Source organism: Myotis lucifugus, unplaced genomic scaffold (genome assembly GCF_000147115.1).
Source record: "Myotis lucifugus unplaced genomic scaffold, Myoluc2.0 scaffold_1, whole genome shotgun sequence".
Taxonomy (NCBI): Eukaryota; Metazoa; Chordata; class Mammalia; order Chiroptera; family Vespertilionidae; genus Myotis; species Myotis lucifugus.
In genome coordinates this window covers 34,949,221-34,969,725 of record NW_005871049.1, presented here as the reverse complement: position 1 = coordinate 34,969,725, position 20,505 = coordinate 34,949,221, and the positions used below count along the sequence as shown (strand labels likewise).

At 40.7% G+C, this 20,505-nt stretch overlaps 1 non-coding gene across 1 annotated transcript; it reads left to right on the top strand.

Moving 5' to 3' along the window:
- The first annotated feature begins 14,938 nt into the window (after positions 1-14,938).
- On the top strand, positions 14,939-15,064 carry LOC111826557. Its single transcript, XR_002829907.1, has one exon. It is a non-coding gene; the product is annotated as a U4atac minor spliceosomal RNA (small nuclear RNA).
- The last annotated feature ends 5,441 nt before the right edge of the window (positions 15,065-20,505 follow it).

The window sequence follows — 20,505 nt, the reverse complement described above, 5'->3', positions numbered from 1 at the left end:
CTCCATTTAAAGACTGTCCTTACGGAGAATTGGAAATGTGGTGTTGGGGAAATGTGTGTCCTAACTGACATGAACGTTACAAATTATTTCAAAAGTGAGTGGTGAAAAAAATAGTAAGTGGTGGTGGGGTCTATACTTTGGGGTTAGAAATATGTCTACATAGTTCATTAGGAACAGGAGATGTTATCATTGCTCAGTGTAAACAGATAATGCAGATAGTTTAGTGAGAACCTAACTCTCCTCATTCCAACTGCTCCAAATGAAATTAAAGATACCCTGGGAAATGTCCTTTCTCCTTTGCCTGAAAACCATGACTAGCTTTCTTCTTACTTCAGGCTTTGATGCCTGCTATTCCCTTTTTCTGCTGCCAAAAATTATGAAGCCTTTTTTTTTTTATAAAAGAGTGTGTATGCCTATGTATAAATGTATGAATATGTATTATTCTTTTTCAAAATAACATTCTATGCTTCTACTCAGAGACCCAACAGTGTTAATGACTTCTAAAGATATTTCTCCTGGTATAAAGATTGGTGATTTCATAAAGCAAAATAATCATCATAATTTTTAGATAAAGCATTTCTCTAATGTCTTTTTGATTTCTGAGATTTTCTTTTGGAAATATTTTAAAAAGCAAAACATATGCTTATGTTTTAGCACCTAAAAATTTGGGCTGGAAAAAAATAATTAGATAATCCACCTCAAATTTCTCGGGAGGATTATTTTCCATTCTAAAATCAACAAAATATGTATACAGACAACATATAACAGTATACCTATGGTTAATTGAAAGAACTTAATTGTTATGTTTGCAAATCAAGCTGATATTAGATTGGCAATATCCTTATAGGTTTTGATAATACGTTGTTAATACACAATCTTGGTTCTTTTAAGCTGAAACTAAATATATATATATATATATATATATATATATATATATTAATAAAACTCATTTATGTTGCATAGAATTAAAACTCTCTTTGGAGTTCATAGTTTTAAACAAATATACATACACATCTAAATAAATATTAAACCCCAAACAAACAGTGACTTTATTTTGACAAAAGCTGTAGGAAATCCAACCTCACATACATAACTTACTAAACAACAGAAATTTTTAAAATGCCAGTTTTTAAGAAGCGTAAAATTTTTTAGGATGAGAAAGTTGCATTATGAATTAAAATATACATTTCAAAGACTTCAAAAGTAGAAGTTGCTTCTCAGGTAATTTTTGCTGCTCTAAAAAAAAATAGAGGTTTAAATAACATTTTAAAAATCATTTCTTATAGATCTATTGATTGAACATAGCATTTATAGGTACATATAAAATAACATACACGAGAAAAACAAATTACAGAATAACCTTTCAATTATTTTTAGTGTCTGTGAAATCATTTGTTTTTCTCCACAATATCCCTGGGTGAAGGTCTAGAGCATGTATTTGAACCAGCTATCTATTTCATTTTCCTAAGGGTCCCAGGAGGCGATAGTCATACATTGTTACTTCAGCCTTCACAAAGGCAAAACAGCACAGAGCCCTGTACTGTAATGGACAACACAGAACAGTCCCAATTTCAGTTCCTGCTACATTGACAAGACTCCTTCAGGTAAGAGATTAAAACATTCTTTTATCTTTATAAGGTTAGTGACCATTTTAATGGAATAAAAGGATTATTTCTGCTTCACTGAGGATAGGAAGTTTAGAGTGTGAATATGTGGGGAAACTGTCTTTTCATTTTTATGCTTGTGTTTCTCAAAAGTTCTCCTTAAATGGATAGTTCTATAATCTGAATATTAATATTTATAATAAAAGCTACTGAAGACACTGGTTTTATAGAGTCTGACCAAATAGTTCAACATACTTTTTAAAAAATATAAATCACAGGCTAAAAGGTTTGCCTTTTAATATCAACAATATAGTACTAATATTTGTTGTATCATTGTGACAAAAAAAATCTAAATTTAGTTTACTCACCTCAAGCTATGTGTAACATTTTTAAAATAAATGAGTTTCAAAATTAGTTTCTCCTGCCTAATATGCATGACTTATGTGGTGACACAAATATATATATTCAAATATGTAAATTAGAAAGAGAAAAAAAACAACAAATATAATCCCTAATATTGTCAAAAGATTTTCCAATAGCTAATTTCTTCAGATTTTATATTTTTATATCATTTGCTGTTTAAACAAAAAGATCTTTCATTTGGGAGAGGGGCTTTTAAAAGATAAAAAATAAATCAAAGTAAGTGACATTACAGTATGTGCTTAAACACTAAGACTTCCATTTTGCTACAAAACATATATGACATAAGTGAATTATGTTTCAAAGAAGTGTAAAATTTATAAATGAGTTTCACATGTTATGAAGTGTAAGCTATGTTTTATTAGGAAAATTATACAGCATTTTAATCTTGACATTGAATGATTTCTTGCAAATATTCATTTTATTACTTTCCAATCCACATCTAGGAATTAAGAAAAAATATTTAACCCAAAGAGTTGTTCTTTCTTGGTTTAAGTGGGGGTAAATTCCTAATTCTTAGAAGGGGATGTATTGTGATAATTTCTAAAATACAACCATCTTTAGTGTTTTGTATGTGTTCCAGGTAGTTAAAAACATTTTGTTTAAAAATAACTGCGTGTGTTTAAAAGCCAAATATCCTATCTGTTTGCCCTGGCGTTATAATTTGGTTAGGGGAGCAATCTTCTTTTCTGGAAAGTTAAGTTTTACAATCAAACGTCATCCACGCAGAAAAGCTGTGCAAACGACTAAAAGAACCAAATTTCATTAAGTTGGAAAAAGCAGTTTCTTCGTTGTAACTGTTCTCGTAAAACTCTGTGCGCGTTTTGCTGTGTTCTTTTAAAAACTCCTAGCTCCTTTTTTCCTTTCACTTTAACAGCGTCTGGCACGTGACCCGCGCAAACCACACGGCTCTCCCTCGGCATCGTAGGTGGACCACGGCAGGTTCCAGAAGGAAGAAGAGTCACTTACGTCCTTCACAATTTGGAGTCCTATTTATGAATCAGGGAAGGTTATGTCCTTCTGGGCTTTGAGGCGCAATACCGACGATTGTCTCATTAGCATCTTCCACCGAAACTTAGCAAATCGAGTGGTTTTTAGGGGACCCCAACGCCCGGGAGCTGGAGGGGATGGAGCGTCTTCCCCAACTGTCTCCCGCGGGCACTTGCTCGGCCTCCAGGTGTGTGTTGGGGGGCGGGGGTGTGGGGGCGGGACGGTGTGATGTAAACAGAGGCAGAGCAGGGCAGCGGGCTCAATTCCTGCTGGATTCCCGGACCTTATCTCCGCGGAGCACTTCAGGCCCCACTGTCGCATCCTTCATCTCTGTCTGTCTGTCTGTCTACGGCAGGGCCTGGTGCCCCGAGGTTCCGGGCTCGGTTTCAGCCGCGGGGCTGCTGGTGGTGATGGGCTTGGGGGATTTAACTCCGGAGAGCGGGAGAGGAGCCGCACGAACCGCCCCATTCCGTCTCCAGACCGCGTCCGCCTCTCTCTCTGGGACCAAGCGGACCACGAAGTTGGAAGAAATAGAGCGCAGTGCAAAGGGGGATAGCCCCTTCCCTCTCTCGGTCTCAGGGGACAATTTTCCCCAAACACTGCTGCCTGACTTCAGTTACATGCTCTGCGATCGTTCGTCGTCGTCTGTTTTTGTCCGGAAGTGCTTATAAGATGTATTGATCCGCTGCGTGGGGAAAGGAACTGGGCAAGGACCTGGGAGGTCCCACCCGAGACCTGCCGGGAGGAGGCGTGTGTTCCGCGACGTCTAGAGGGTGCGGCGAGCTTCGGTGCTGAGAATGGTGAATGGCGAGAGGAGCGCTTCCTCTGCTGGCTCGGAAAAAATAATAATTAATAATAATAATAGTTATTATTATTATTATTATTATTATTATTGTATCTGTAACCGGATGGAACCAGTCTCGATCTTTCATGGAGAGCACGGTTTGGCCGCTTGCCTGGAGTTGGGACTACGGCCACAGCAGCTGCTGCTGGGGTTCTGGGGGAGTTCACGTCTTAAAACAAATGATCGAGGATAATTCATTCCCGAGGCAAACGGCCTGTCCCTCCTCCCTCCGCCACCGAGGCGCTTCGCGCTGAACTCGAGGGCGGCTCGTTCCCACCGTGCGCTCGCCGGGCCTCGGCCCCCTGCGGCCTCGGGGCAGCGTGCACCCGGAGCAGCCCGCGGCCGCCGGGACCCACACCAGACTCGGCCAGACGGATCCAAGAGTGGACATGCGTTCAGTTTATCAAGGGGTTTGGAATAGAATCCACCGAAGCGGGAGAAGCTGGAAACCCCGCGCCCCGGAGCGCCGGGTGGGGAGGCGGGGGCTCGGCGCGCAGGACGGGAGAGCGGTCCTCCGGGCTGAGCAGCCCTGCGTTAACTCCGCCGCAGCTCCCCACGACTGGCGAACCGTCCAGGTCGACCGCCGACGTGTGTCACCAGCGCATAAATCACTGTCGGCCGAGACGGCAGGGCAGAGCGCTCTGGCCGCCGCGGCCCCAGGCAGGATCACCGCCCCGGCGCGGCGCGACGTTTCCCGACCCGGACGGAGGATCTGCTCGGGGTCTTTGCAGGAGAGTCTCCTCTGGCTCCAAAGACGCATTTGCACTTGAACAGACACGCAAAGGGAGGGGCTGGGGGGAGAAGGTTCGGCTCGCGAAGGCCAGATGATGGTCCATCAGTCAGAGAATGTCAGAGCGCATCATGGGGTTTCACTCTGTGGCAGGGACCCCGGAGCCCCTCCCAATGAAAGCGGCATTCTCGGGGTCACAGTGAGCCCCTGGAAAACTGCCGCTGGGTCCCGTGCCCCTGGATCCCCGCTCTCCCTGCCCGCCCCCGCCACCACCCTGCCTCTCATTCGTTCTGTTTTACAGGGGTCGCATCTAAGGGTGCCGGTAAAGAAGGGTTAACTCTTTGCTGTCATAGCAATTTATCGGTGCAGGTTTCAAGGTGATATTTCCAGCGACTGGCCCCAGGAATGCGCTTCAGGGCTTTTCTCTCCTGCTACACCACACGCTCAGATGAGAGGCACCGCAGACCGACGTCAGGGTCCTGCAGACACCCAGCTCGCCTCCCGGGCAGGCGCTGGGTTCCAGGCGCCCATCCGAGGGCAGGGAAAGGAATTCCGCGCGCGGAGCCGGAGGCTGGGGGACCCGGGGGCGGAGGGGGCGGGGTGCGCGCGGGCTCAGCGGAATGCCGCGGGGAGGCGAGTGGTCAGGCAATCAACTTTCACCTTCTCAGGGGCTGCTATTAGAAAAGGGACTGGTTTTCGTCCAGCGGACTCTCCCCTCGGGCGTTCCGGGCTTGACGTTATCGCGATTGTTCCTCACTGTTCGCCTTCATTGCTTTAGGAAAAGACACGCACACACCTCCACGCTCGGGCGAACTCCGGCCACATCAGTCTCTTTGTCCCTGTAGTTTCCTTTATTTGTTTTTTGTTTGTTTGTTTGTTTTGTTTTGCTTTTTGAAATCTGGGTTAGAGAGTTGGTAGTGCTCCCCCCTCCCCCCAAGCATTTATTTAAGAAGAGGCCACAAAGTATTGATCTCTACCTTTTTATTCTCACTCAAATGATCTCTCTCTCTCTCTCTCTCTCTCTCTCCCTCCCTCCCTCCCTCTCTCTCACTCTCCCTCACTCCCTACCTCCCTCTCAGTCCCTCCAAGAATAGAAAAGAAACCCCAACCTTCAACTGTCAACTGTTTTCCAAACACCAGATTAATGTTTCCCAGGACTCGGTAGTAACGTGACCTTTCTGTTTTCAGATGTGTTTTTCAACATGTAATCGTTTGTTTGTTATGTCTCTCCAAACGGAGCAAGGAAAGCTGGGGGAGGTGCATGTTACCAGAGGGAGGGAAAAAAAGACCCCCAGCCTGTTCTTGTTCCCCCCTCGACACAGGAGAGCTCAAAGCATTTCGTTTTTATTTTCTTGAAGATAATCCTCAGGGGGAAAAAGTCCTCCATGCTGGCATTGAAAAGAGATCTGAGCCCTTGATGAGCAACTTATTTTTTAAGAAAACAAAATACTCCCAAACAAAAATCTAATATATATATATTTTTTAAATGAGTGGCCAGTCTGGGGTGTTGTAATGCTCTTTTCTTGATCTAGGTAGTTACATGAGAAGTATTATTTTAAATTCTTTGTCAAGCGTTCACTTATGATTACTGTCTCTCTTTGGATTGTTATACTTCAATAAAAAAGTTTTTAAAATCTAAGAAACAGAACATTTCTGATGTGTGTGTATGTAACGAGATTCTAAAATTTATTCATCATACGTTTCCAAACCAATACATTTGTTAAACTGTCTTTAAGCAATTTACCCATAACTTGATTTCTAAATATTAGGTTCTGAATCAAATTGGCAATATTCTTGAATTAGTTATTAGGAAGCCAGCATAAATATTTGACCACTGTTTCTAGTATGTTAAAATATCAAATAAGCCATGAGAGTTTAAAGCTTGTCTTAAGTAATACCTAAAGAAGCAAAATAGCTATTTTAGTGGAAAAAAACAACAACCATCAGACTTTATACTTTTAAACAGCACTTAATTGTTTGATACTAGCTCCTATCAGGAAACGTTGTATCCCAAATGAGAATCTTAAAAAGAATTTCAGCCATACTCAATAGTGAATTTCTAACCCTAGAAAGAGGCCATTTTTAAACTTGTTTTCCCTCCATAAAATATTATTAGGCTGCATTCAGGGTTTAGTGACTAGGTATTTCATCAAGAACCAAAGACTAAATGGCTCTTCCGTTTAATCAATAGCTTTTATTGCTGGTACCAACCTCACTAATGACCCAACTCCTTATTTCTTCCTTTCTTGCTTCATCCTTTGCCAACTCACCTCAATTTTCCCCCCTCCCCGTCCAACTTAGAGAAATCGAAGTTATTTTCCGACAAATCGCTTTCCCGTGGACTCCCACCCCTTTCCTTTTCTTGCTCTGATGGACCCTTTATCACAGAGAACAATTGCTAAGCCCGCCCTGCCCACACGGAGGCTTCACCGCCGCTTTATTTTATAGGCCCTTCCGCGGTTTTATGATTGGTCGCTGTGGCTGGAATGTTTATAGATAATAAACAACTAATCCATTTCTTGCCTAATGAATTGCCCCACCCGCGTACCAGTTTAACGCCCGTAACGAGCTCCAGGATCAACCTGAGCCACTGAATAGGGGAGACCGAAACCACCCCATTTCGCTGCCTTTGAAAATCAAAGCCAAATCACCCCAGGTCGGCAGACGGCGCATTTCCCATTTTCCAGGTCCCCTCCCCCGCAGTCCCCCCCCCCCACCCCCACCCTGGACTCAGGCTCTCCCCACACGCTCCTCTGCCCACCGGTGGAAGGATGAATTCCAAAGGTGCTTTTTTTCTTGGCATCTTTCTAAAAAAGCCTGGAGGGCGATCCCGGCGCCTGGGCGCCCTGCGCTCGGGGATGGGTACACCCGCAGGGACCCTGCCTGCATCCGGGTGGCAGGCCGCAGCGGGTGTCTGCAGCAGCTCCTAACCTGGCGGGCCCGGCCCCTTCAGCCCTCAGGGGCAAGACAGAACCCGGGGGGAGTTGGAGTGGTCCTGGTTCTGAAAGAGGTCCTGCCTGCGCACCATCCCAAAGCTGCCCTTTTGCAAGGCGCGCGCTGGGAAACCGAGGTCGGGGAGAGGTTCTTTGCTACTCGCCACAGAGGCGAACAGCCTCTGGCAGGGAGTGAGATGACGGCGACTGGGGACCAGCCTGGGGCCCCAGAACCGAAGGCGGCGGCGAGCTCCTAGGTGTTGCTTTGAGGGCGTCCACCGTCCAGGCTAGTCTTTGGAGCGACCCCGAGAACGGCAGTGTTCGCCGTGGATCAGTCTCTTCCCACAGGAGCCAGAGCAGGGAAGCCTCCGGAGTCTCAACCCTAAGGACCTAGATCAAAAATTCTCTTGCTAGGTAGAGCCTCCCCCCCCCCAAAAAAAATCCATTTCATAGTTTGTATTTTGCATGAATACACTTCCTTTACTTAGACAATAGTTTGAAGGTTCTGCGGTTTGCGGTTATAATGCTAATGTTGATGTTGCTTCTATCTGTGCCCACAGTTCCCGGATCTCTTCTGTCCAAGAAACCAAGGAAGAGTCCGTAGGAGCACTCACTCCCCTCCCCCCACCCACGCCCCCTTCCATCCACGTGTGATTTTGCTTCCCTTTATTGTAAAGAGGAGATGAAGGTGTTGTTGAGTCAGAATTAATTTCCCTGGGTGGCCAGATCTTACCAGAACTGTGAGTAGAGAGCCTCTCTCTGTCTTCTGTCACTGGTCTTGGTTTGTAAATCCCATTGTTTCATGGTAGTGTGTGTGTGGGTGGGTGACTTTTAATGCTCTACCACTCAATTAAATACTTATTTAATGCCTACTGGTTTAGGGGTTGGGGACACAGCATAAAAAAAAAAAAACCTACACCAAATCTTTCCTACTTTCCACTCCAGAGGGGAGGGTCAGGTTGATATTGTTCAGACTCACCTTGGGCTGGGCACTGAGCGGATGTGGTTTTACTAGAGGCACCTGGTTGAAACCCCTCTGTCACCTAAGTGTTTTCTTTATTATGTGTAGTTTAAACCACCTGCCTTCCCTTCCCGAGGCTTCCCACAGTGTCCCCGATGCACCACGTAGCAGGTAACAACACCCCCTCCCCTCCCCCCTAGAAGCCCATTGTCATCTCGATGGCCCTGGGGAGAAGGGCACTTCATGCCACTCCAACTCGCACTGGTCATTATTCAACTCCTGGAGTTATCAATTCAGCACGTTTAGTACTCTCTAAGGAATCTTGGCTCCATAGATCTCCAGTGGCACCAGGCCAACTTCAAAACAAAAAGCAGGTCAAGGTCACGTTCCTCCGTGAGAGAGGGTGTTCTGTCTCCACCAGGGCTGTGCTTGGATCTTCTCCCCTCCTGGGATGCACTCTGCTCCGGCTCCCAGGACACACAGGTGTTGCTTGGGGAAGAATTAGCAGCTCTTCAATGGCCATCAGGACTGGCCTGGTTTCTCCAGGCATTGACTTATTTTGCTGGAACATCTCTCTCTCTCTCTCTCTCTCTCTCTCTCTCTCTCTCTCTCTCTCTCTCTCACCAGAAAGCCTCCCCTCCTCAGTGGGAAGGGATGTTGCCCATTTCACAGGCGGGCAGGGAGGTCTCGGGGCTTGCCCAGCCTCCTTGCCACCGCCTGCACCCGCTGCTCACAAGGATTCCATTGGCCCTTGTAAAGAAGAGAATGAGAAAGGTCCGCAAAGGAAAACTGGAATGAAAACAAAAGCCAAGAGCCCACCGCCAGCTGTTTGATTATTTTCTCTGCCTTTGCTATTTGATTTGAACCTCCCTCCGTCAGAAATAAAAATAAACAAGAACACAAAACGTTGACTGGTTCTACAGCAGTGGATGTGTGCATGGTTGATACAGAGAGCAAAGAAAATAAATCCTGGTTCCTTAATGAAAGGAAGGAGTAATTTGTGTAAATGGAGCCTTAACAAAAGAAACGGGGAACGCGCAGGAAAACGGCTGCAGCGACGATAGGTACCTTGGGGGACGCGCGCGGACTAGGACGCAGGCAGTAAGTCATGGGATGCCTCAGGCCGGCAGCCCTAAGAACCTGGACGCAGCCGCACATCAAAGAGCGGGGAGCAGGCTTCATTTTATTTGATCATCAAAGGAATGGCTAAATCAGCAAGGCATTCGTGTCTGCACCCTGGGTAGTGCGCAGAACTCTGGAGAGGTGTTTGCGCTTCGGGCTGGCTTCTTCAGAACAAGGCGGACAAAAGGTTATGCAGAAGAGAAAGCTCTTACCTGCGGGAAGGTACAGCTCTTGTGTCCTGACCATGCTACGTGAACTAGACACAAAGTGCGCGCCAACACAGGCACAGTTGTGAGACCCACACAGGGTCTCTTCCCGGAGGAGCCTAAAGCGTGTTGGGGTCCAGCCGGCTTTTCCTCAGCCTGAAGTAGCATCCTGGCTGACTCCCAGAGTGGTCAGGGATCACAGCCCGCAGAAGAGGGAAAATGCATGTGAACTCTACTATGTATAGAATGATAGCAAGTCTCCTATGTGTATTTGAAAATTTCATAGACAAATGTGGGGACGACTGGTAAGAAAACTCTTCGGAGAGTTCTGGTTGCATTTTATGAAACCTCTCAGCCACCTCCCCTTTAGCTGTCACTCCCATCTGAAGTTGACCTTTATTGGAACTTGACACAGTATTTCTAAAATCCAGACTTTGCTGCCTTCTTCCTTTGTAAAGTTAAGCTGCCTGCAGACTTGGCTTTAGAATTAGCCAGGGATCACGCTCGGTTAGGTCAGAGGCACAAAATCACTGTGTACAGAGGTATGCTTAAAGGAAACTTCCTCCAGGGCAGGCCTGGAGATGTGGAATAATAATTTACACATACCGAGTCAGAGCTATAACTCAATTTTACTCATCACCTTAATGTAATGTAAAAACTAGACCCAGAAGGCCATTTGCCTGTTCGTTTTACAAATTGTGGGAGTTAAATACTCTGTGCATACCTTGGGGAGTTTATGGTATTACATTTTACCTTTGTATCCTAGATGAATAACTTCCTACGTAAAATATAGGGGCCCTACATATCAATGTGTATAACAAATTTTGTGCGTAGATTTGAGAACGTTCTTGCCTGAATTGGGGGAAGAATAGACCTGTTTTATGAAAGTGACAGAACTCAGGATGGAGCTATGTTAGGCACTGTTATTGGTACTGGTGACAACAGAATCCTTTTAAAGTAAAATTCAATTAAAACAAAAATATTTATAGTTGACACAATCAGAAGAATAAAGTAGCTCTATCAGAAAAGAAAATCTCTGGATTTGGAGGTAGGAGCTCTACTGCCCAAGGGGAGGGTCAGATGAGAACTGCTCCACCCTTCACTAGGCATCAGCCCTTTGCTCTCACGCCTCAGCTTTTAGAGCCTAGGTTTCTTATCACTGCCCTCTACTGCTCAGGGTTCCATATCTTTTCTTTTCGTCCCCTCCACTTCCCAATGACAGAGTAACTTACAGTTCCCTGAAGTGGTGACCTAGAAAACATTTCTCTATCCCCAACCCCACCCCCCAAAAAACTTAACCAATTTTTTTCCTCCAGGCCCAAGAGTTAATACATAAACTTATTCATATGAAAGTGCTGATGGATGGCTTAATGTGTTCTCCTGTCCAACCTATTACAGTTCCCCTGAAATTAATGTTTTCAATGCTTAAAAAGAGGTGGGACTGGAAATGGAAATTCTAGGTGGCTTTGCCACAAGGGCAGATATTTCAGGGGAAGTTGCTAATAAAGGCCTTTTCAACTACAATAATATCTTATCTATTTATTGTCTGAAATAACCTGCCCCCTTCCACAATAGTGAGTGAATGCAGTTATCCTCAAAATTTATAGTGAACACAATCAGAAGAATAGCTGGTTTGGCTCAGTGGATAGAGCATCGGCCTGCGGACTGAAGTGTCCCGGGTTTGATTCTGGTCAAGGGCACATGCCTGGGTTGCGGGCTCGACTCCCAGTGGAGGGTGTGCAGGAGGCAGCAGATCAATGATTCTCTCTCGTTATTGATGGTTCTCTCTCTCTCTCTCTCTCTCTCTCTCTCTCTCTCTCTCTCTCCATTCCTCTCTGAAATCAATAAAAATATTTTTAAAAAATTTATAGTGAAACTTGTATTTCAAATGGAATTTTACCTGGAAGCCCAATCGTGAAATGAACTCAGAAAGAATTGCCCTGGTTGAAAAGAGGGCGATGTGTCTATTACAGAGAACTGGCCGGTAGCAGCTCACCACCCTCAACATCTTTACTTCTTCCCCCTGGGCTCATGGGAGTACAATTTGAAAATTATGATTTTGCATGAGGTCAGTATGGAAGATATAGACATCATTGTGGACATAGGAAACAACTGGTTGGAACAAGAGAGAAATTGTATCATTAGAAGCATTATCATGACCATGAATGAAAACAATCATATATATATGTAATGTGAATAGAATTATTAGATGTCATATTCATAGATTAATGAATATGTTTATAAATAATGATTACTGGAAAGGGTTCACTTTTATATCTTCCTTGAACCAAGGGTGTAGTAATGTCAGCATCTGTGTTGAGGAATGTACACTAGATAATCACAATCGGGGCCTGGGAAGAGAGCCACAGGAATGAAATGTTGTGTAAGTTGTGGAGATTTTTTTTTTCTGTTTTCTCCATTTGCAACAGGGCAGACTGCACTGATAACAGCTGCAGAAACAATTGGGGACCTTATTCACAAAATCAAAGGCACAAAGCCAGATGGCAGCAAACCAAAGGAACTGAAGATGGAGAGGATTACAAAATGCTGGTGAAACAGGGAACGAGTCTCTCGGGGAAAAACATCCCCATGTTTTCATTAAAATGTAGAAATCAAACATTTTTGTGTGCAAAATCACAATCAATACAAGTATAAAATAAAAGCAAAAAGTGTTTGTTAACTGGAAAGTTTACCCATGGAGGAAAACAATTTTCTTAGTAGAAAGTTTGATGGGCTGTTCAGGCTGCTCTGTCATTTTTCTTGTCTCTCTTCATAATCTCTATGGAATCCAGAAACAACCAGTAAAAGAAGAGAATCTCTGCCCCTTTAATTACTTCCTGTAAATTTGACAACTACTACCTCAATCTCATTGGCTATTCTACTTATAAATAGGCCACTCTTTCAAAGACAGTGTAATTATTTGGGTACACTCACTTCCCTAGCTATATATCATGCCTTTCAAAACTAAGTGCTTCCAACCTGCCTTAACAGTGTCTTAACATCTCACTTGAGCAATTTGTTTAACTGTTAAATGTTACTTAATTTCTTAGCTGGTAAATATTCAAATATAGTAGCTGATAATATGGACCCAAAGTTTGAAATAAAACCCCAAACAAAGTTTAGCAAAGTTGAGGATAAAAAAGAAACCCAATCTTTGTGATGGATCAGAATTAGTGAAGCCTACTTGATCTCACTCACACCTGCATATTTTGTAATTTACAATGAATTTTGTATTTATGAGACTATTCTAGGTGAAGTGCCGTTAGGAATAAAAGTAAACTTTTGAAAATATTGTTTGTGCGTATGTGTTTAGTTGGAAAGGAAATATGCCATTAAAGAAAATAGCATACACCAGCATTATAATTCTGGTGATTTAATGAGTTACTATAATTCTTAAGCCTACAATGCTAGTACTTTCTACTGTGTTCTAAGAAAAAAAATTCGAATTTTTAAAAATTATTAGTGCTGGTATAGATAAAAATAATCTAGACTAACTTTTTGAAAATGGAATTTTATTTAGTGGTTCAAGATACTTTTTTCCTAACAAAAATTGGGAGTTTATAATTAATATTTAAACCCTGGGTATTGACTTAAATATAAGATTAATCAGAAAGAATTCCAGGGTCATGCATGGGGTATACATTAAGTTGCTGTTTTGTATATTATGAAGTTAAGAGAATATCTCGCACCTATATAATAATTTTGATCCATTAAAAATAGCCAATCTGATAGTTGAGGACACTTTAATGAATTTTGAGGAGTTCTAGCTTATCTGCTTTAGCTCTCTATTGACCAAATAAACCATTTGATTACAAACATATACTTCATTATGTATTGGGTAATACCTTAAGTTAGTACTGCTGGGTCCAATGTTTGACTATGAATGGAACTTATTTTGAGTTCAATGCTTGACCTTTAAGTATTATTTTATAACTTTAAATAAATAAAAAAATATTGAAGCTTTATCATTTCAGAGTTTGGTATATATGTTTAACATAATTATAGGAAACTATAGGGCTTTTAAGAAGTAGTAACAAGGTGGGTGGGCTCTCCTGTCATTTCTAATATGTGCCAGGTGAAATGGAGAGGGACATAATTATGAAACAAAAATTTCAGTGCAAACATACCTTCAGCGAACTTTGGAAAGCAGAAATGAGAGATTCTAGAATGAAACAGAATCATCCATTACAAATCAGTGATTCTGTTAATCTTCATATCAGCATATGTATCAGAACCAAAGGAAATAGGATAATCTGTGCCTTATCTGGAACACATTAAACTATGGCAGTAAAACAATGCACATCTGCATAAGTGATTAGTTGTGCTTTAATTTTCCTTTAAAGGCTGTGTATGGGGAGGAAGTGCTTGAAGAAAACCTACTGCTTACTTTTTTATCCTTCTTAATTAAGGAGGAAGGTAGTGGAGATTCAGTCTTACCATTGACTAGTCTGTTTCAAACTTGAAAGAAAAAATTGCACAATTGAGGAATATTTGTGACAGACATTTCTATACCAAAGCCAAGGCCCTGCCTGGGTAGCTCAATTGGTCAGAGTGTCATCCTGATACGCCAAGGTTGCAGGTTTGACACATACCAGAATCAACCAATGAATGCATAAATAATTGGAGCAAAATTGATATTTCTCTCCCTCTCTCTAAAAATAATCTATAAATAATTTTTTAAAATCTATAAAGAAACCAAGGCACACAGTGTCCATAAATGGGAAAAACATGTTACTACATAAAGCATTAAATATCTATGGAGATAAATATTTGCTTGATACTAAATACTAAACATATTAAAAAACAATGCATTTTATTTACTTTTAATAAAATACACAAAAAGCTGATAACATTGGTTGCTTTAAGAGGGAACCTAGCTGGTTGAAGGATGGGGTTAGGAGAAAGACTTTTTTTTGGTATGTACTTCTATACCCTTTGAATTTTGAACACCTATAATGTATTACAAAGCTATTCCCAACCTAACAAAAGAAAACAGAAGAAATAATTAAGTCCATGGTTGGTTTCCAAAAGAAATGGTTCAAATGGACACCATTATTCTTCGGATTTTTTTCGTTGGGTCTTAATGAAGAAACACTAATCTGGACTGAATATTAAAAGATGAATAATAGCCATTCTTTTCTTAGGGTTGCGCTACTACCCAATAAGCGTGTAGTGAGAGCCGACCTGCTAACAGCTAAGCAACACGCTCCCATCAACCAGAGCTCTGCTTTACTTTGGTGCAATTTTTGGAAAAAAAGAAAAATAATATTTGGATATACTAAAAGGAGGGGGACACATTCTAGGCAGGGCAACTGACATTAAGCAAAGTCCTAGGGAAGAAAACATAAGACATTCATGGTCTTAGTAAGTAGATTGGGCTGACAATAAGTAATTTGGGAGGTATGTTTGGAGAGAGATTAAGGTATAGATTATGAAGGGCCTTGAATGCCAGAATAAGGAGTTAAGATTTAGCAATACAAGCAGTGGAAGCTTTGGAAATTTTTGAACTGGGGCAATTGGCCTCCTTATAATGTTCAGTGTGGATTGAGATGGGAGAGATTGGAATTTGCACAACATTCCAGGCAAGGAGGTTGGGGTGGATTTATAAAAGTCGGAGGAATGAGACTGAGAAAAAGTCTCAGGAACTGGACTGTGAGGAGAACCGTTCGCTGGAGGGTTCCCAAAGAAAGTGGCCTCAAGTGCATCAGGTTCTTAAAGGTCAAAAAAGTGAAGGCTGAGAAAAATGTTATTTTATGTATCGATTTGTAAGTAATTGTTGAGACAGTAATTTATTAGATTTCTTCATGTGTTTTGAAATTTTAGTTTTCTGGCTAAATATTGGTGGTTTTATGTCTCTCTCTCTATCTCTCCCCCCCCCCCCTTCTCCTTTACTCCTCTATCCAATGGTTTTATCATTTATTCCTCCTTGCTTCTGGCACCCCCCAAACCATAACACTTTTGCTAGTGTACAATTTCATGAGAGTAGAAGTGGAAACCAGATTTTCAGGAATTATGGTGAAAGAGGTAAAAAAAAAAAAAAAAAGAAGCACTTATTAAAATGAAAAAATCCAATTTCATCAATATTTTTGAATGCTTACTATGTGCCAGACCGTATTAGGCATGGAGCTTATAGCCTGGAACAAGACAACTTAATCTCTGCCTTTATGGAGTGTATAGCTCTCTTGAGAAGATAGACATGAAATCAGTAATTAATGATGCGTGGCTTATGTGCGCTAGAAGAAGATCGAGTGCTTGGGAAGTTAATAGCAAAGAAAAGGACAGAAATGGAAGAATAGCTGAAGAATGTGGTGGGACACATGAAGTAGTTTTTTCCCCAACTGGTTGCATGTGTCTTTGAAGACATTGTTAGGAGTCCCTGGCGAGGATGAGAGCTGATAATTGATGATGCAAAGTGTCTGGGGAGGCAAGAGGAGATGGGAGTACGCGCAGCACAGGCGGGAGGTTTACTTGTCAAAGGCAAGAAGGAAGAAGAGAACCCTTTCGTGTAGAAAGAATGTTGTTTAGAGCTTGGGAGAGGGAAAGCTGGCAGTATTCAGGACTCAGGTAAAGTTGGGGCTTCAGGGTTATGGGTTGGGAAAGCTGCTGGGAGAGAATGTTGAGACTAATTGGCTTCATTCTGTGTCAAGGTTATAGATTGCACTATTAACCCCATGTCCACTCAAGGGTGTGGCAAAGGCATGGGATGGTGAAACAGTCTGATATGAACAAATCTATCACCAGAATTAGAAAAGCCTCACAAAGCATGCCCTAAGTGGAAACCTTTAAAATCAATAGGATTGCATAAAAGGCATCTTACTTCTTTTTCATACTATATGAAAATAGGGTATGTCATTTACTGACATGTATGTAAAGCTCTCAGATAGTAAAGAGACCTTATGCGGTTAAAAAAAAAAGCGTGCAATGATTTTAATAGGATGGATTGAGTCAATAAAGAGATTTCATCTGGTTTGGGAATCTCCCTTAATGTGTGATGGAATGAATCAGCAGATTACAGGGACCTTCTGGTGAAAGGGTATAATTAAGAGTTCATTAAGTGACTTCTGAGATATTATGAGAAATGAAGAACAAAGCTCAAAAGATAGAGTCAGTTGCGGGTGTGAGTCAGGGGGCTGAGTCCACAGGTTTCTCTTCAGATTCCCAGTTTCAGATAAAAGCGACTGGAGAATGGGAAGAAGTCTTTGCCACTAATGTTCCCCATGATAGACAAGACTGGTGTATCCGGAAGGGCTGCATAGTGTCTGCTCTGGGGCAGGTGGGGAGGGAAAAGGTTAGCCTGCTGTCCGCTGCCCACTGGTGCATCCCTCCCAGCTGCTCTTTCCCAACTGGGGAACCTCCTTCCTCTTTATTCAGCCAAGGAAGAGAGCCCCCCCTCTCAACAAGGGAAGATGAAGGATATGAGTCCAAAGCTGTGCTAATCAGGATTTATCCTAGTACATTTAACACATTTAGTAATTTCAGGAGTGTAATCCAGACTAGAGTATCCAGAAAAAGGCTAACTTCTGGCTAGAGTCTGGCCGGCATAAATCAAGCAGTCCACTACCAATACTGTGTTGATGGAGCCACTGTGATTCATGAATAGATATTTTAATGAGGAAAAAAGACACATTATGTTGTCATATACTCCCTACAAAAATATCTCTTTGCCATTTAGCTGTGAATGCATTTCCACTTTATGAAACCGTACTGCCTATCATTTTATAGCATTTGATAAATTGCAGCTAAGTATAGAGAGTTATTGCAATTAAAAATTGGTCTAATTCCGTGATTGCCATATTTTACAGGGCATCAGAAGTCAGACTGTCCTCGTTATTTTTTTTTAAATTAAATCTGTCTATCAGATAACCTAAGCCTTTAAAGCCATATATCCTATTTTAATTAAAAAAAAATTCTGGTTGTGATCATTGTATAGAATTAAAATCCCATGTAAAATATGGGAAGAGGGAAGGTAAGGGGAGGTCATATAGTGTTACCTGATAAAAGGAGACAGTAATATTTAAAATGAGGTAAGTGTTGCACCGATTTATGACGTATTTTATCTTCAGGAGAAACCATAGTTTATCGTCGTGTCATTCAGCTTGAATCATCAGCTGTATATCTTGGACTTTTTGAATGTAACTGTTGAGGGGAAAAGACTTTCAGAGATGGGAGCTAGGAGACAGATCAAAAGCTTCAAGCAATTTTGCTTCGCTAGTTCAAATATATTTCTATTGAAACGTATTTTGTTGTCATGCATGCATACATATATATAGTGATAGTTAAAGAGGGTGAGTGTCCCAGAGTTGCTGGGTGTTGTTAATAGAAAGTCAAGTAAAAATTAAAATATTTTTATGACTTTTATAATCTCAAATTCTTTGCTCTTTCTACTTTTCTTTTTTTGACATCTAATCTTGCAGTAGCCATTCTTATTTGTAGGTAATACCTATTGCAGAAAATAGAAATAGATTCATGATGTGAGATTCACAGACTAAATTTAACAGTAAATTTAAAGAACATAAATCTTCATGAAATAATAGTAAATACTAATTAGAGTGTCTTAGGAAGTTGATTAGAGTTCCACATCCTACACAAGCCAGCATACTTAATCTGTAGTGTTAGTTTTTATTTTATTTATTTTTTGTCATATTTATATTTCTTTGTTGCTTTTAGTTAGTAACACTGTAAATAGTCATGAAACAAAACTTGTTATCAATACTTTGGTAATAATTTGTTAATTTTACTTTAGTCAATTCCTTTTAACAGTTTCAGATTTTCTCTTGATTTAACATTTCTTGCACTTTAAGTACTTTTAGAAATGAAGAATATTGTTTTCTTTAACTAGTGGAAATCATTTTTATATTTTTTTAACACGTCCTTTTTCAGGAGTTGATATTTGATTAGAATTAAATGATAAAAAATAGCTCTTAAAAAGAGTCATTCGTGTTAGGAGAAATAGATTTGAACTAGCAATACTATATAGTCTGAGAACAGGAAAGAATGTAAGTTCTTTAAACAGTGTTTGTGGAAATTGATCCCAAACGAATGAAATTATTTGATTCAAAAATATTTACTAGGAAAGATGGGGGAGAAAAAGAGAAGATAGTCTACTGTGTGTTCTATACTTATATATATTTTTAATTTCTTTATTAAGTTATTACATATGTGTCCATCTCCCCCACTATACTTTTAAAATCTATTGTCTTCTCATTTTTGTTGTTAAAGACGACAGTTAGCAAAGTAATCAGAGGCTAATCGGCCTTTCTATGTCCCTTTTACCAACCTTCCTCGTAAGAGTAAATGCCGAGAACAGCTCAAGCTCATGTCATCTTTGGTTCCCTCCATAGAACTAAGGAATAGAGGCTTTAGAAGGGGGCGAAGGGGGAATTAGGACTCAGAAATTAAATATACTGATCTCTTTCTCTAAAAAGCACGGGAATCTTATAAAATGTAGATTTTTCACGGCACTGTTCTCACCTTTGCAAAGTAGAAGAATAAAGCAGGTTTTCTTAAAAGAATCTTTAAAATGAAGCAAAAAAAAAGAATAAAGGAAAAAGCAGCAGTCTAATGTTTTGAGTTGGTGTAACAATTTATACGTGGACGTTGGAGACTTCCATATAATTCTTAGTGTTATTTAGAGAACAGCAGCTTGAAGGGTTCTGATGCCTTGTGTGTCTTATCCAGACTTTATTAGAATGTTTACAAAAGGACTCACTTCATAACTCACATCCTTTCTTAAAGCAGTAACTATAAAGCCGCAAACATATGACAGATGTGTGTCTGTGTGTCTTTTCTGCCTTGTTTAGGCTTTATAGGAAGTTTTTTTCTCCTTTTTAAAAGAAAATCATTAGTGGAGGATCATTTCACATTAACATGCTTTCTTTTGTTTGGTTTTTTTTAAAAGCTTGCTTAAAAACTGTATTTTCATTAGACCCATCAGAGAAAATAGTGTATAAGTTTCTGTATTTAATTTAGGTCACTCGAGACTAAATTCACATTTACTACAGCTTATGGTAATAAAATACCTTTCAACGTTTTCACCATATTTTATACTTTGCTCTTTCAAAGACTTTTTTTTTCAAAGTCTCTTTGCCCCTCCCCCCCCCTTTTTTTGGAACTTCAGCAAGGTGAACATCTGATTGAATAGAGTTTTTATTTTTAAAAACAAAAAATATATATATATTAAAAATATGGGTTCTAGAATTTCTTACATTTAAACATAGAATTATTTAGCATGTATATATCCAACATATATAACTAGTAAAAACAAAGCATGAGGGTAGAATAAGTGGGAAAATAAATACTGAATACTAGACTTTGTACACACAAAAGTCCAAATGTATTTATTCATGATATTTTGTAAATATCTTTTATGTTGCAGATGTTGCATTAAATATTTAAATTTTACAACCTAAATTACACTATCAGCTATTTTGATTACCTGCTTTTCAGAAAGGGATTGCTGTACCACATGTAATAAAATTGCACTAATTCATATTCCACTCATTTATCCAAAGACTGGTGAAATTAATTAGTTTTACTAATTAACACTATTCTTGAAATTAGTAAAATTCAGAGCAAAATAAGTTTGTTCAAATAGTTAAAATAGTAAAAAAAAAAAACCACTCCTTTATTTTGTGAAAATATTTGTTTCTATCCTTAGTGCAAAGAAAGGAATGGAAATTTTAAAAATGAGTGTTT